Source organism: Bufo gargarizans, chromosome 5, assembly GCF_014858855.1.
Source record: "Bufo gargarizans isolate SCDJY-AF-19 chromosome 5, ASM1485885v1, whole genome shotgun sequence".
NCBI lineage: Eukaryota > Metazoa > Chordata > Amphibia > Anura > Bufonidae > Bufo > Bufo gargarizans.
The window spans coordinates 460579550-460596906 of record NC_058084.1 but is presented as its reverse complement, the minus strand read 5'-3'; the positions used below and the strand labels follow the sequence as shown (position 1 = coordinate 460596906).

Here is a 17357-nt window from a genome sequence, read left to right as displayed (position 1 = left end):
AGAATAACTTCACACACACCCGCTACTGTGTATTTCCAAGTCTAATTCTGTCACTAAACCCATACCTGTCACCCAGCGCCTAAATACTAGGCCTCAAATTTATATCCCGCTAAATCTCTCGTTACCGCTGTCCTGTTGTGGCTGGGAAAGTTATTTAGTGTCCGTCAAAGCACATTTTTTGTTCTGGGTTGAAATACAATTCCCAATTTAGCAATTTCATAATTTAGTGGTTTCTGCTATATCAGAGCTATTTGAAATCTATCCCTAAAAGGGTATATAATATTCAAGGTGCACATTGGGTCATTCAGAATAACTTCACACACACCCGCTACTGTGTATTTCCAAGTCTAATTCTGGCACTAAACCCATACCTGTCACCCAGCGCCTAAATACTAGGCCTCAAATTTATATCCCGCTAAATCTGTCCTTAGTGCTGTAGCTGGGCGAGTTATTTAGTGTCCGTTCAAGCACATTTCTTGTTCTGGGTTGAAATACAATTCCCAATTTAGCAATTTCATAATTTAGTGGTTTCTGCTATATCAGAGCTATTTGAAATCTATCCCTAAAAGGGTATATAATATTCAAGGTGCACATTGGGTCATTCAGAATAACTTCACACACACCCGCTACTGTGTATTTCCAAGTCTAATTCTGGCACTAAACCCATACCTGTCACCCAGTGCCTAAATACTAGGCCTCAAATTTATATCCCGCTAAATCTGTCCTTAGTGCTGTAGCTGGGCGAGTTATTTAGTGTCCGTTCAAGCACATTTCTTGTTCTGGGTTGAAATACAATTCCCAATTTAGCAATTTCATAATTTAGTGGTTTCTGCTATATCAGAGCTATTTGAAATCTATCCCTAAAAGGGTATATAATATTCAAGGTGCACATTGGGTCATTCAGAATAACTTCACACACACCCGCTACTGTGTATTTCCAAGTCTAATTCTGTCACTAAACCCATACCTGTCACCCAGCGCCTAAATACTAGGCCTCAAATTTATATCCCGCTAAATCTCTCGTTACCGCTGTCCTGTTGTGGCTGGGAAAGTTATTTAGTGTCCGTCAAAGCACATTTTTTGTTCTGGGTTGAAATACAATTCCCAATTTAGCAATTTCATAATTTAGTGGTTTCTGCTATATCAGAGCTATTTGAAATCTATCCCTAAAAGGGTATATAATATTCAAGGTGCACATTGGGTCATTCAGAATAACTTCACACACACCCGCTACTGTGTATTTCCAAGTCTAATTCTGGCACTAAACCCATACCTGTCACCCAGCGCCTAAATACTAGGCCTCAAATTTATATCCCGCTAAATCTGTCCTTAGTGCTGTAGCTGGGCGAGTTATTTAGTGTCCGTTCAAGCACATTTCTTGTTCTGGGTTGAAATACAATTCCCAATTTAGCAATTTCATAATTTAGTGGTTTCTGCTATATCAGAGCTATTTGAAATCTATCCCTAAAAGGGTATATAATATTCAAGGTGCACATTGGGTCATTCAGAATAACTTCACACACACCCGCTACTGTGTATTTCCAAGTCTAATTCTGGCACTAAACCCATACCTGTCACCCAGCGCCTAAATACTAGGCCTCAAATTTATATCCCGCTAAATCTGTCCTTAGTGCTGTAGCTGGGCGAGTTATTTAGTGTCCGTTCAAGCACATTTCTTGTTCTGGGTTGAAATACAATTCCCAATTTAGCAATTTCATAATTTAGTGGTTTCTGCTATATCAGAGCTATTTGAAATCTATCCCTAAAAGGGTATATAATATTCAAGGTGCACATTGGGTCATTCAGAATAACTTCACACACACCCGCTACTGTGTATTTCCAAGTCTAATTCTGGCACTAAACCCATACCTGTCACCCAGCGCCTAAATACTAGGCCTCAAATTTATATCCCGCTAAATCTGTCCTTAGTGCTGTAGCTGGGCGAGTTATTTAGTGTCCGTTCAAGCACATTTCTTGTTCTGGGTTGAAATACAATTCCCAATTTAGCAATTTCATAATTTAGTGGTTTCTGCTATATCAGAGCTATTTGAAATCTATCCCTAAAAGGGTATATAATATTCAAGGTGCACATTGGGTCATTCAGAATAACTTCACACACACCCGCTACTGTGTATTTCCAAGTCTAATTCTGGCACTAAACCCATACCTGTCACCCAGCGCCTAAATACTAGGCCTCAAATTTATATCCCGCTAAATCTGTCCCTAGTGCTGTAGCTGGGCGAGTTATTTAGTGTCCGTTCAAGCACATTTCTTGTTCTGGGTTGAAATACAATTCCCAATTTAGCAATTTCATAATTTAGTGGTTTCTGCTATATCAGAGCTATTTGAAATCTATCCCTAAAAGGGTATATAATATTCAAGGTGCACATTGGGTCATTCAGAATAACTTCACACACACCCGCTACTGTGTATTTCCAAGTCTAATTCTGGCACTAAACCCATACCTGTCACCCAGCGCCTAAATACTAGGCCTCAAATTTATATCCCGCTAAATCTGTCCCTAGTGCTGTAGCTGGGCGAGTTATTTAGTGTCCGTTCAAGCACATTTCTTGTTCTGGGTTGAAATACAATTCCCAATTTAGCAATTTCATAATTTAGTGGTTTCTGCTATATCAGAGCTATTTGAAATCTATCCCTAAAAGGGTATATAATATTCAAGGTGCACATAGGGTCATTCAGAATAACTTCACACACCCGCTACTGTGCATTTCCAAATCTAATTCTGTCACTAAACCCATACCTGTCACCCAGCGCCTAAATACTAGGCCTCAAATTTATATCCCGCTAAATCTCTCGTTACCGCTGTCCTGTTGTGGCTGGGAAAGTTATTTAGTGTCCGTCAAAGCACATTTTTTGTTCTGGGTTGAAATACAATTCCCAATTTAGCAATTTCATAATTTAGTAGTTTCTGCTATATCAGAGCTATTTGAAATCTATCCCTAAAAGGGTAGATCATATTGAAGGTGCACATAGGGTCATTCAGAATAACTTCACACACACGCTTCTGTGCATTTCCAAGTCTAATTCTGTCACTAAATCCATACCGGTCACCCAGCGCCTAAATACTAGGCCTCAAATTTATATCCCGCTGAATTTGAATACAATACATTGGGCCAAATAATATATTTGTTGTTGTGGTGAACCATAACAATGAGAAAAACATCTAGTAAGGGACGCGGACGTGGACATGGTCGTGGTGGTGTTAGTGGACCCTCTGGTGCTGGGAGAGGACGTGGCCGTTCTGCCACATCCACACGTCCTAGTGTACCAACTACCTCAGGTCCCAGTAGCCGCCAGAATTTACAGCGATATATGGTGGGGCCCAATGCCGTTCTAAGGATGGTAAGGCCTGAGCAGGTACAGGCATTAGTCAATTGGGTGGCCGACAGTGGATCCAGCACGTTCACATTATCTCCCACCCAGTCTTCTGCAGAAAGCGCACAGATGGCGCCTGAAAACCAACCCCATCAGTCTGTCACATCACCCCCATGCATACCAGGGAAACTGTCTCAGCCTCAAGTTATGCAGCAGTCTCTTATGCTGTTTGAAGACTCCGCTGGCAGGGTTTCCCAAGGGCATCCACCTAGCCCTTCCCCAGCGGTGAAAGACATAGAATGCACTGACGCACAACCACTTATGTTTCCTGATGATGAGGACATGGGAATACCACCTCAGCATGTCTCTGATGATGACGAAACACAGGTGCCAACTGCTGCGTCTTTCTGCAGTGTGCAGACTGAACAGGAGGTCAGGGATCAAGACTGGGTGGAAGACGATGCAGGGGACGATGAGGTCCTAGACCCCACATGGAATGAAGGTCGTGCCACTGACTTTCACAGTTCGGAGGAAGAGGCAGTGGTGAGACCGAGCCAACAGCGTAGCAAAAGAGGGAGCAGTGGGCAAAAGCAGAACACCCGCCGCCAAGAGACTCCGCCTGCTACTGACCGCCGCCATCTGGGACCGAGCACCCCAAAGGCAGCTTCAAGGAGTTCCCTGGCATGGCACTTCTTCAAACAATGTGCTGACGACAAGACCCGAGTGGTTTGCACGCTGTGCCATCAGAGCCTGAAGCGAGGCATTAACGTTCTGAACCTGAGCACAACCTGCATGACCAGGCACCTGCATGCAAAGCATGAACTGCAGTGGAGTAAACACCTTAAAACCAAGGAAGTCACTCAGGCTCCCCCTGCTACCTCTTCTGCTGCTGCCGCCTCGGCCTATTCTGCTGCTGCCGCCTCGGCCTCTTCCTCCGCCTCTGGAGGAACGTTGGCACCTGCCGCCCAGCAAACAGGGGATGTACCACCAACACCACCACCACCACCTCCGTCACCAAGCGTCTCAACCATGTCACACGCCAGCGTTCAGCTCTCCATCTCACAAACATTTGATAGAAAGCGTAAATTCCCACCTAGCCACCCTCGATCCCTGGCCCTGAATGCCAGCATTTCTAAACTACTGGCCTATGAAATGCTGTCATTTAGGCTGGTGGACACAGACAGCTTCAAACAGCTCATGTCGCTTGCTGTCCCACAGTATGTTGTTCCCAGCCGGCACTACTTCTCCAAGAGAGCCGTGCCTTCCCTGCACAACCAAGTATCCGATAAAATCAAGTGTGCACTGCGCAACGCCATCTGTGGCAAGGTCCACCTAACCACAGATACGTGGACCAGTAAGCACGGCCAGGGACGCTATATCTCCCTAACTGCACACTGGGTAAATGTAGTGGCAGCTGGGCCCCAGGCGGAGAGCTGTTTGGCGCACGTCCTTCCGCCGCCAAGGATCGCAGGGCAACATTCTTTGCCTCCTGTTGCCACCTCCTCCTTCTCGGCTTCCTCCTCCTCTTCTTCCACCTGCTCATCCAGTCAGCCACACACCTTCACCACCAACTTCAGCACAGCCCGGGGTAAACGTCAGCAGGCCATTCTGAAACTCATATGTTTGGGGGACAGGCCCCACACCGCACAGGAGTTGTGGCGGGGTATAGAACAACAGACCGACGAGTGGTTGCTGCCGGTGAGCCTCAAGCCCGGCCTGGTGGTGTGTGATAATGGGCGAAATCTCGTTGCAGCTCTGGGACTAGCCAATTTGACGCACATCCCTTGCTTGGCGCATGTGCTGAATTTGGTGGTGCAGAAGTTCATTCACAACTACCCCGACATGTCAGAGCTGCTGCATAAAGTGCGGGCCGTCTGTTCGCGCTTCCGGCGTTCACATCCTGCTGCTGCTCGCCTGTCTGCGCTACAGCGTAACTTCGGCCTTCCCGCTCACCGCCTCATATGCGACGTGCCCACCAGGTGGAACTCCACCTTGCACATGCTGGACAGACTGTGCGAGCAGCAGCAGGCCATAGTGGAGTTTCAGCTGCAGCACGCACGGGTCAGTCGCACTACAGAACAGCACCACTTCACCACCAATGACTGGGCCTCCATGCGAGACCTGTGTGCCCTGTTGCGCTGTTTCGAGTACTCCACCAACATGGCCAGTGGCGATGACACCGTTATCAGCGTTACAATACCACTTCTATGTCTCCTTGAGAAAACACTTAGGGCGATGATGGAAGAGGAGGTGGCCCAGGAGGAGGAGGAGGAGGAGGAGGAAGAGGGGTCATTTTTAGCACTTTCAGGCCAGTCTCTTCGAAGTGACTCAGAGGGAGGTTTTTGGCAACAGCAGAGGCCAGGTACAAATGTGGCCAGCCAGGGCCCACTACTGGAGGACGAGGAGGACGAGGATGAGGAGGAGGTGGAGGAGGATGAGGATGAAGCATGGTCACAGCGGGGTGGCACCCAACGCAGCTCGGGTCCATCACTGGTGCGTGGCTGGGGGGAAAGGCAGGACGATGACGATACGCCTCCCACAGAGGACAGCTTGTCCTTATCCCTGGGCAGCCTGGCACACATGAGCGACTACATGCTGCAGTGCCTGCGCAACGACAGCAGAGTTGCCCACATTTTAACCTGTGCGGACTACTGGGTTGCCACCCTGCTGGATCCACGCTACAAAGACAATGTGCCCACCTTACTTCCTGCACTGGAGCGTGATAGGAAGATGCGCGAGTACAAGCGCACGTTGGTAGACGCGCTACTGAGAGCATTCCCAAATGTCACAGGGGAACAAGTGGAAGCCCAAGGCCAAGGCAGAGGAGGAGCAAGAGGTCGCCAAGGCAGCTGTGTCACGGCCAGCTCCTCTGAGGGCAGGGTTAGCATGGCAGAGATGTGGAAAACTTTTGTCAACACGCCACAGCTAACTGCACCACCACCTGATACGCAACGTGTTAGCAGGAGGCAACATTTCACTAACATGGTGGAACAGTACGTGTGCACACCCCTCCACGTACTGACTGATGGTTCGGCCCCATTCAACTTCTGGGTCTCTAAATTGTCCACGTGGCCAGAGCTAGCCTTTTATGCCTTGGAGGTGCTGGCCTGCCCGGCAGCCAGCGTTTTGTCTGAACGTGTATTCAGCACGGCAGGGGGCGTCATTACAGACAAACGCAGCCGCCTGTCTACAGCCAATGTGGACAAGCTGACGTTCATAAAAATGAACCAGGCATGGATCCCACAGGACCTGTCCGTCCCTTGTCCAGATTAGACATTAACTACCTCCCCATAACCATATATTATTGGACTCCAGGGCACTTCCTCATTCAATCCTATTTTTATTTTCATTTTACCATTATATTGCGAGGCTACCCAAAGTTGAATGAACCTCTCCTCTGCCTGTGTGCTAGGCCTAAATATATGCCAATGGACTGTTGCAGTGGTGGCTGACATGAAGCCTGATTCTCTGCTATGACATGCAGACTAATTCTCTGCTGACATGAAGCCAGATTGTCTGTTACGGGACCTCTCTCCTCTGCCTGGGTGCTGGGCCTAAATTTATGACAATGGACTGTTGCAGTGGTGGCTGACGTGAAGCCTGATTCTCTGCTATGACATGCAGACTGATTCTCTGCTGACATGAAGCCAGATTGTCTGTTACGGGACCTCTCTGCTCTGCCTGTGTGCTAGGCCTAAATATATGCCAATGGACTGTTGCAGTGGTGGGTGACGTGAAGCCTCATTCTCTGCTATGACATGCAGACTGATTCTCTGCTGACATGAAGCCAGATTCTCTGTTACGGGACCTCTCTCCTCTGCCTGTGTGTGTGCTGGGCCTAAATATATGCCAATGGACTGTTGCAGTGGTGGCTGACGTGAAGCCTCATTCTCTGCTATGACATGCAGACTGATTCTCTGCTGACATGAAGACAGATTCTCTGTTACGGGACCTCTCTCCTCTGCCTGTGTGTGTGCTGGGCCTAAATATATGCCAATGGACTGTTGCAGTGGTGGGTGACGTGAAGCCTCATTCTCTGCTATGACATGCAGACTGATTCTCTGCTGACATGAAGACAGATTCTCTGTTACGGGACCTCTCTCCTCTGCCTGTGTGTGTGCTGGGCCTAAATATATGCCAATGGACTCTTACAGTGGTGGCTGACGTGAAGCCTGATTCTCTGCTATGATATGAAGACTGATTCTCTGCTGACATGAAGCCAGATTGTCTGTTACGGGACCTCCCTCCTCTGCCTGGGTGCTGGGCCTAAATATATGCCAATGGACTGTTGCAGTGGTGGCTGACGTGAAGCCTCATTCTCTGCTATGACATGCAGACTGATTCTCTGCTGACATGAAGCCAGATTCTCTGTTACGGGACCTCTCTCCTCTGCCTGTGTGTGTGCTGGGCCTAAATATATGCCAATGGACTGTTGCAGTGGTGGCTGACGTGAAGCCTCATTCTCTGCTATGACATGCAGACTGATTCTCTGCTGACATGAAGCCAGATTCTCTGTTACGGGACCTCTCTCCTCTGCCTGTGTGTGTGCTGGGCCTAAATATATGCCAATGGACTGTTGCAGTGGTGGCTGACGTGAAGCCTCATTCTCTGCTATGACATGCAGACTAATTCTCTGCTGACATGAAGACAGATTCTCTGTTACGGGACCTCCCTCCTCTGCCTGGGTGCTGGGCCTAAATATATGCCAATGGACTGTTGCAGTGGTGGCTGACGTGAAGCCTCATTCTCTGCTATGACATGCAGACTGATTCTCTGCTGACATGAAGACAGATTCTCTGTTACGGGACCTCTCTCCTCTGCCTGTGTGTGTGCTGGGCCTAAATATATGCCAATGGACTGTTGCAGTGGTGGGTGACGTGAAGCCTCATTCTCTGCTATGACATGCAGACTGATTCTCTGCTGACATGAAGACAGATTCTCTGTTACGGGACCTCTCTCCTCTGCCTGTGTGTGTGCTGGGCCTAAATATAAGCCAATGGACTCTTACAGTGGTGGCTGACGTGAAGCCTGATTCTCTGCTATGATATGAAGACTGATTCTCTGCTGACATGAAGCCAGATTGTCTGTTACGGGACCTCCCTCCTCTGCCTGGGTGCTGGGCCTAAATATATGCCAATGGACTGTTGCAGTGGTGGCTGACGTGAAGCCTCATTCTCTGCTATGACACGCAGACTGATTCTCTGCTGACATGAAGCCAGATTGTCTGTTACGGGACCTCTCTCCTCTGCCTGGGTGCTGGGTAGTGTTGAGCGCGAATATTCGAAAAGCAAATTTTTTTCGCGAATATCGCAACTTCGCGATTTCGCGAATATTTCGAATATAGTGCTATATATTCGTAAAAACGAATATTCGTTTTTTGTTTTTTTCCCCCCCCCCCACAAAATTACAGTACACATATAATTGATTGTTTCCCAAAGGTCCAACAGCTCAGATCTTACTCACATTGCCTAGAAAGTGATTGAGGCGCGAATCTTCGTAAGGCGATTTTATTAGCGCACATGCGAATATCGGCACGTCCCAGAACAGAGGCAAAGGGCTTTGCATTCATACATTAGTGAATTGAGTTGCGAATCTTCGTAAGGCGATTTTATTAGCGCACATGCGAATATCTACACTTGTCCCAGAACAGAGGCAAAGGGCATTGCATTCATACATTAGTGATTGAATTGAGTTGCGAATCTTCGTAAGGCGATTTCATTAGCGCACATGTGAATTTTGCATAGCATATGTATTATGCGATGCGAAAATTCGAATTATCGCATATGCGAAATAATAACGAATTTGAATAATCGCGAATATTTTACGAATATTCTTTCGAATATTCACAAAATTTCGCGAATTCGAATATGGGACATGCCGCTCAACACTAGTGCTGGGCCTAAATTTATGACAATGGACTGTTGCAGTGGTGGGTGACGTGAAGCCTGATTCTCTGCTATGACATGCAGACTGATTCTCTGCTGACATGAAGACAGATTCTCTGTTACGGGACCTCTCTCCTCTGCCTGGGTGCCGGGGCCTAAATATCTGAGAATGGACTGTTCCAGTGGTGGGTGACGGGAAGCCAGATTCTCTGCTATGGAACCTCTCTCCAATTGATTTTGGTTAATTTTTATTTATTTAATTTTTATTTTAATTCATTTCCCTATCCACATTTGTTTGCAGGGGATTTACCTACATGTTGCTGCCTTTTGCAGCCCTCTAGCTCTTTCCTGGGCTGTTTTACAGCCTTTTTAGTGCCGAAAAGTTCGGGTCCCCATTGACTTCAATGGGGTTCGGGTTCGGGACGAAGTTCGGATCGGGTTCGGATCCCGAACCCGAACATTTCCGGGATGTTCGGCCGAACTTCTCGAACCCGAACATCCAGGTGTTCGCTCAACTCTACATATGGACCCTTTTATGACTTACCCAAGAAAAATATTTTTGCAGGAAGGACTGCCGTAGAGCTGTAGTTAAATTGTAATCCTCCGAGCTGTGGTGAGTTTGATGACCGGCCCAAATGATGTTAACTTCTGTTAAAATAAAAGTAAAGCGACACCGATAAATTATTTACCTCAATATAAATAAGGCCATCAAGATTACAAAATGTAAGAATGGAGATCATCTTGAAGAGCAACTTATGTACAATGTGGGTGAAACCATCCAATATGCTTATGGTAGATCCAAGATTTTTTTATGAGGGGCTTTAGACCCCTGTGGAATTACAGGGCCAACTTCAGATTTGTTCTGGCACAGGTAGAGAGCTTTCTCCCCATCTCTGTGTTAATGACATGATGACCTTTTCCACAGACCAGCTATCATCCTCAATAATCTACCTGATTATCGGTCAGTGCAAACGGACCTTTAGGGTCTGCAGTAGAATTGTCGACAAATATTGTGAGAATTTCACCCCTCGGCTGAATTGAGACATTCAGTTTTGTTATATATGAAAGTCCATCTTTCTGGGGGAACTCCAGAAATAACCCAGTTCAGCCACAACTATTTGGATTTACAAAGATTTGAGCCTCCTCCATTTTTGTGTGGAAGTGTTCTCCATCTGTCAATAAAGTAAAGAGTTTCAGTTAACCTTGTTTCTTCAATGACCCTGGTCTCCTGTCTGTCATTTTAACATCTCATCATCAAGGGAATCCCAATGATGGTGGTAGTTGTACCCTCGGTCTGGCACTCCCTTTGCCATGCACCCTAATTACCTTGTAGCACACCCTGGATTACTGGGAGGACTCCTGCCTGGTGGTGGCTGGGATGCTCTTGATGTTGGGTGTAGGAGTAGTTGGGTGCTAGGCAGGAGGGAAGATGCAGGTCCGGTGGATGGTGGAGGCAATGACCAGGCCGTTTGGTTATAATAAAGTTACCCCTTACTGAGTAGATAATGAGGTATGTAGTACAAGTTCTGAGGTACATTATGTCCCTAAGGCTTTATATAGGAGATAACAATGATAGAAGAAGTCCTCCCTGAGTCTGTCTAGTTACACTATGCATTATTCTCGAAATAACCATAGGCATGGAGTCTCTCTAAATATACTTTCTGGAGTTCCCAGTTGCAGGGTGCCGATCCCTTCAATGGATGGCCAGTCCGTCTCAGAAGTGTGGTGGGTACCAAAAGCAATTCATACCCCAAGCAGTAAAGCCTATCGCTATAAACAAGCGTTTACCTTACTTTCAGTCCAGCATGGCCTTAATGGTTCTCTACCTTCTGTACATATTCAAGGCTTTCTTTCTTTCAGAGGAATAATTCTTAGTAGAGTTGCTTTCGGGCAGTTTTCCGCCTCTCAGGAATGGTGTTTTCTTGGATAAGGCTTTTCCTCGGGCCTCTAAAGAGACCTAGTGGCCTCTCTAGCTCTGCTGGCTAGGAACTCTACTGAGGCTGCAGCCAGGCACATGATAGTATGCTAGACTCACAGGCTGCTATAGCCAGACTGGTCTGTAAACCAGCGACAACTGACCAGAGGAGTCAGGATGAATCTGTCTCCCGACACCCAACTAAAGGAGCTGCCAAGTTAACTGCTTCCTCCCTGTATATAGCCTCCTGGGATTCACTGTGCACAAATCATCATCACAGCAAACAAGTGGTGAACCTGAGTATTAGCCTTTAACAGTAAATCACAATATTAACTCTTTTAGCAGTGATCCACTGGGTCAGTGCAATTAGCAGTCACTCCTCAGCATTCTGCATGAAGTAGGGCTTCTAGCTGTGTCTGAGCTCTGCAAGAATCTCCCAATTAGAAGCTGCTGCAATCCAATCATCGGGGCTGCCTAGAAGTACTGTATGTGATTTGCGTCTTAGCAAACAACACAGCCATAACTAAGCGACAGAGATGACGGAATGTGAGACAGAGTGCCGAAACTCTCCTCAAGGTGATGGATAAGAGCCATCCTTCTGCAGCGTGTGAGCAGTGTCGGATTAAAAGTCACTTAATGGGACTCATGCCATTAATAGTATACAGTGTACACCCATGTGTTGCCTCAGTTACAAATAGCATCCCTATTTCAGGACCCAAAACAAAAAGGAAAGAAAACGGCTAAAAAAAAATAAAAAAATACAAAAACTTAATAAGCAGTGATAAAGACTCAAGAGCGGCAGTAACAAAGATGGCATTTTTGTTCTTACATTCAGACTATAAATGCTAATTTATAATGGACCTATAAGAATCAATATATAGACAAAGGGGCAAATCTTAAAATAAATAAATACATAATAGAGTGCAGTAATTAGTCACTAGGAATGAACCCTTTAAATGAAGCCATCAATGAGACACCCGTAGGGGTGAGCTGGTGAGTGTGTTCCACCTACTAAATGTTGCCCTGATAGGATCAATAACTCCACTTGATGCCCATTGAAGTAACTGTCAGCAGTTTTGCCTGATGACCAGCTAGCTTTGAAAAATAAATAAATCTTCTGATATTCTGTTGGGAGTTGTTTACGCTATCTGTGCGTCCGCCCAGTGGTTGTGATATGAATTGCAGCCTTCAAGGGTTTTGCAAGCATGTCCCAATACTGAATAAAATTGAGAAGCTGGAGTTTTTAAAGGGGTTGTCCAGTATGAATTTTTAAAATCCCCTCCCCTCTCTTCCAACCACCCTGCAGGACATGTCAGGTGAAGCATAATTATCTGCTTCCCAAAGCTCGGTTATGGCTCCTTTCAGCCAGCTCTGTTTTCTCTGACCTTCCAGTGCTGCAAGTCAACATCCAGCACAGACGGGAAAAGTAAGGGACTGCACATCCTTATGGCGGTGCTGGTGTTATCTTATAGTACTACAAGAAAATTTAGACAAGCGCATTCATAGTCGCAGGTGGACATCCATAAAGCTAGCATGCACGAAGCAAACAAAAACAGCTATGGCAGCACAACATTTCACATACAAATGATGAAACTGGGAAATAGGGATTATACTAAATTAAAGTGGTATTATACCTGCTATAAATGAAAAAAATAGAAGCTCTTTGTTAGCTTTATGGATGTGCACCTGCGACTTTGAATGTGCTAGTCTAAATTTTCTTGCAGTATATATTGAGGGTAGCGGCCTCTTTTAGATTGAACACTTCCCGCCCATCTGTCTGGGGCTTCTGAGCAGAGTATAAATGTAGCTGGTTCCTACACCACCCTGAACATTGTAGGCTTAGGTAAGTCCAAGAGAGGCAGTTCTGTTAGTGTTAGGGACCCATCTGCAGAAGCCACTTTGACGCCTGGTAGATGGGCCCGACACACGTTTGATCAAAAACGTGTGCAAAGAGCTTCTATTTTTTTTCATTTATAGTAGGTATAATACCACTTTAATATAGTATAATCCCTATTTCCCAGTTTTATCGTTTGTATGTGAGGTATTATCTCATAGGGCAGTAAAAAGCAATTGGGCTAACTAGGGCAACAAGGCCCTTGTACACCACCAACCACCGCACTCCCTATAGTTATGTCTATGGCCTAGCCCCATTTTGGTGGGGAAGTCAGACCCTAATAAATTCCAATGCCATATCTTCAGATTATTGAAAAACCTACTGGATACCGAACAAGATTCTAGGGAGGAAGGGACACCATAAGGGGCCTTAAAAATGTAGAGTGCAATACAAAGTATGCTTCTTTCGATGTACATTTTCTAAGCCCGTCCAGAAGCTCTGCTGATAATCTCCTGCTAAGTGAAGTTCTCGTGGTGTCCATGTCTGAGTCTGGCACGAGGAATACTCCCATAGTATTTTTAGCATGTGTGAAAAACTTCCCAGTAGAAGAGATGAAATGCATTGCTTAGAAAAATATTTTGGCAGCGCTGAAGAGTACAATGGAGGGGACCACCCCTGAACTGCTGTTTATGTAAGGGGATTGATTGTCTCGTATTGTTCACTCTCCAACCGCACCATTTATTATCCCGGCAAATTAGGAAAGACAACTTTATTTTTTTTACTTCTATTGTTGTCTCCACCAGCTATAATTGCTACTTACAGTAGGAATCATTTACATGATGGCTCTTAAGTGGGTTTTGTTTATTTGTCTACCCAACATCTACAAGAAGGTGCCAAATAAAGCTCCCCCCTCTTATATAAAGAGGTCCAAGAGTCTCCTGTTGTACGGATATAATGTATGATATGTGTTATAAAGTATAGTAAACATTGTAGCAATACTGTTTGCTATTGCTGAAATTTTCAGTGTTTGTAAATATGTTAGCACCACCTCCTTTTATTATTTATAATCACTATTATTATTATTATTATTATTTATTTTTTAAAGGTATTCTGTCACCAGATTTAACCCTATTAAGCTAGCTGACATTAGCGATGTGCTAATGTCAGCTAAGGCCTCATGCACACGACCGTTGTTTCATTCCGTGTCCGTTGTTCAGTTTTTCGTGATTTTCTGCAGACCCATTGACTTTCAATGGATCCGTTGAAAACTTGGCTAATGCACCGTTTGTCATCCACGTCCGTGATCCGTGGTTCCAGTCCGTCAAAAAAATATAACCTGTCCTATTTTTTTCACGGAAAATGGTTCGCGGACCCATTCAAGTCAATGGGACCGTAAAAAAAACACGGAGGCACACAAGATTGCCATCCGCGTCCACGCATCCGCGTCTGTTTTTTTCCTATCATTTGCATGGCAAACTTGACTTGACTTCATGTCTGGTGATCCTCCAAAAATAAAGGAAGACACACGGAAACAAAAACGGAAATGGATCACGGAACAACGGAACCCCATTTTGCGGAACGGAACACGACAACGGTCGTGTGCATGAGGCCTAAACCTAACTAGCCTATTTCTACTTTTATCTATGCCCTCGTTACGCAAGAAATTGAACTTTTAGAATATGCTAATTAGCCTCTAGGAGCAGGGGGGCGGCGTTGTTCCTGGTCCTAGAGGCTCCATTCACCCACCTTTGTCGCCTCCCTCCAAGTCCTAAAATGACAGGGCCAGGCAGCGCTCGCATCTGTCTGCCAGCCCTGTGCTCTGGTGAAATCTCGCGCCATTCAGTATTCGGCACAGGTGTGGTGAGGAAGCTTGCAGCCTGCGAGCGTCTTTCCCTCACCGCGCCTGCGCCGAATGCTGAACGGCGCGAGATTTCACCAGAGCACAGGGCTGGCAGACAGATGCGAGCGCTGTCTGGCCCTGTCAATCAGGACTTGGAGGGAGGCGACAAAGGTGGGAGAACGGAGCCTCTAGGAGCAGGAACAACCCGACCCCCTCTCTGCTCCTAGAGGCTAATTAGCATATTCTAACAGATAGATTTTTGGCGTAACCGGGGCATTGATAAAAGTAGGAATAGGCTATTTAGGCTTTTAGCACAGTTTTTATTTGGATCATGGGATATTTTTATAGAGCAGGTTGTTATGGACACGGCGATACCTAATATCTTTTTATGAGGAAGGGGCTTTTTTTTTATTGAAACTTAATTTTTTTTTATTGTTAAAAACACTTTTATTTAACTTTTATTATTTTTTATTTTTGTCCCACTATGGGACTTCAACATTTTAGGGTCTGATCCCTGTTTCAATACAGCACAATAAATCTGTATTGTGCTGTACAGGCATGCTGGGAGTTGTAGTTTTGTCCAGGCATGCTGGGAGTTGTAGTTTTGCAACAGCTGGAGGCACACTGGTTGAGAAACACTGGCCTAGGAGACCCAGCCCAGGGGCTGGATCTCTTGGGCTTCTGTAGCTGGCAGTCCCGATGCCTGTGCAAGGCATAGGGGCTGCCATAGGAACCATCGGGTCCCCGTCACCGTAGCACAGGGACACGATGGGGATGTACAAGCGTGACCGCGGCATACAGGAGGTCAATCCGCCGGCATCTGTGTTTTCACCGATGCTAGCAGATACAGCAGGGGCCCGGCTGCTGATCACGGCAGTGCGTGTGGGGCAGCCGGTTAACCCTAGGATGAGAATGCTCATCCTAAGGCGTTAAGTACCAGCCAGTTAGGACGAGCATTCTCGTCCTAGGTCGGCAACCTGTTAAGGGATTTACATACATAATATAAAACAATTGCACTAAGCATGAACAAGACAAATTACAAACTGCTACAGAAGGAGAGAGGACCCTGCCGCGAGAGCTTACAATCTACAAGGGATGGGGGAAGCATACAGTAGATGAGGGTAGCAGCTGGTCGGTGGTATAGTGGCCACAAGGTTACTGTAGGTTGTAGATTAGTCTGAAGAGGTGGGCTTTTAGATTGCTTTTGAAGGTTTCCACTATGGGTGAGAGTCTGATGTGTTAGGGGAGATAGTTCTAGAGTATGGGGGATGCATGGGATAAATCTTGGAGTGACTGGGGGAAGAGTAGATAAGAGTAGACTAGAGAAGGAGGTCCTGTGGGGATCAGAGATTACGTGTGGGACAGTATCGGGAGATCAGATCACAGATGTCTGGAGGGGATAGTTTGTGGACGGCCTTGTATGTCATAGATAGTGTCTTGTACTGGATTCTGTAACAGGGAGCCAGTGAAGGGGTTGGCAGAGAGAAGAGACAGAAGAATAATGAGGTGAGAGGTGGATTAGTCGGGCAGCAAAGTTGAGGGTAGATGGATGTTACAGTAGTCCAGGAGGGAGATGATGAGGGCATGTACAAGCATTTTTGCAGACTCCTGGTTAAGGAATGTGTGGATTTTGGAGAGATATTTTTGAGTTGGAACCGGCAGAAGACGGAAAGGGCTTGGATGTGCAGTTTGAAGGACAGAGCAAAATCAAAAGTTACCCCAAGACAGCGGACTGGTAGGACAGGGAGAGTGTGCAGCCATTGACTGTGATGGGTCTGTTGGGGAGGCTGAGTGAGATGGGGGAAACAAAAATTGTCTATACTGTGCATGTAATCCATAAGGAATTGCTTCTTAAAGGCGGTGGACACCTTTGGGGGAATTTTTTTTTATCATTGTATCGCCAAATTTTTTTGTATTGTATTTTTTTAATTCAATTTGGGGGTGCTTATGGTGTCTGACTTAAAAAAAAAATGCAACAGGTTAAAGCAGTAGTTTTTTTTTACAGGTGGTTTTTCATCCCACTTCTTTATAGGGAAAAATTGCCTGAAAAAAAAGTAATTAAACATGTAACAGAAAAACACCACTAAAAACAGCATGCGGTAAAAAAAAAAACTCTTGAACAAATTTGCGTGTAAAGGGAGCCTTACTCAAGAATCTTCCTCAGGATTTCCATTTTGACCAATATTGCAGACTAAGTATTCTCTGCAGCAGCCATGTGGATAGACACTAAAAAAGCAGCTCTTCCAGCCTCTACGCAGCAAGAAACCACAGCACCATCTCTAATCTATAGCTGAATTACTATACATACTGACAATCAGCTATTGTAAACCGTGCCTTGATCCTCTATGACCTTATTGAAATTATGTTTATTTCTGTTATTCTGCGCAAATCATGGCAAAAATTCAACTTTACAGCACTACTACTGTATGTCTCTGAAGCAACTCTCTGCGCACCAGTCCTTATCTACATGTAACACGCTTCAGTATACAAAGAAATAATGGTGGGAAGGCTTCTAAAATCAGACTACTGTAATGCAAAAGTTAATGT

General features: G+C 45.7%; 1 protein-coding gene across 1 annotated transcript in view; it reads right to left on the bottom strand.

Moving 5' to 3' along the window:
* The window catches only part of LOC122938326 (alkylglycerol monooxygenase-like), a 184247-nt gene extending 174383 nt beyond the window's left edge, over window positions 1-9864 (bottom strand). The window contains exon 1 of the mRNA XM_044293765.1: window positions 9766-9864. The gene's annotated coding sequence lies outside the window, so the exon portion shown is untranslated. The remainder of the gene's footprint in view (window positions 1-9765) is intronic.
* Between the last annotated feature and the right edge of the window lie 7493 nt (window positions 9865-17357).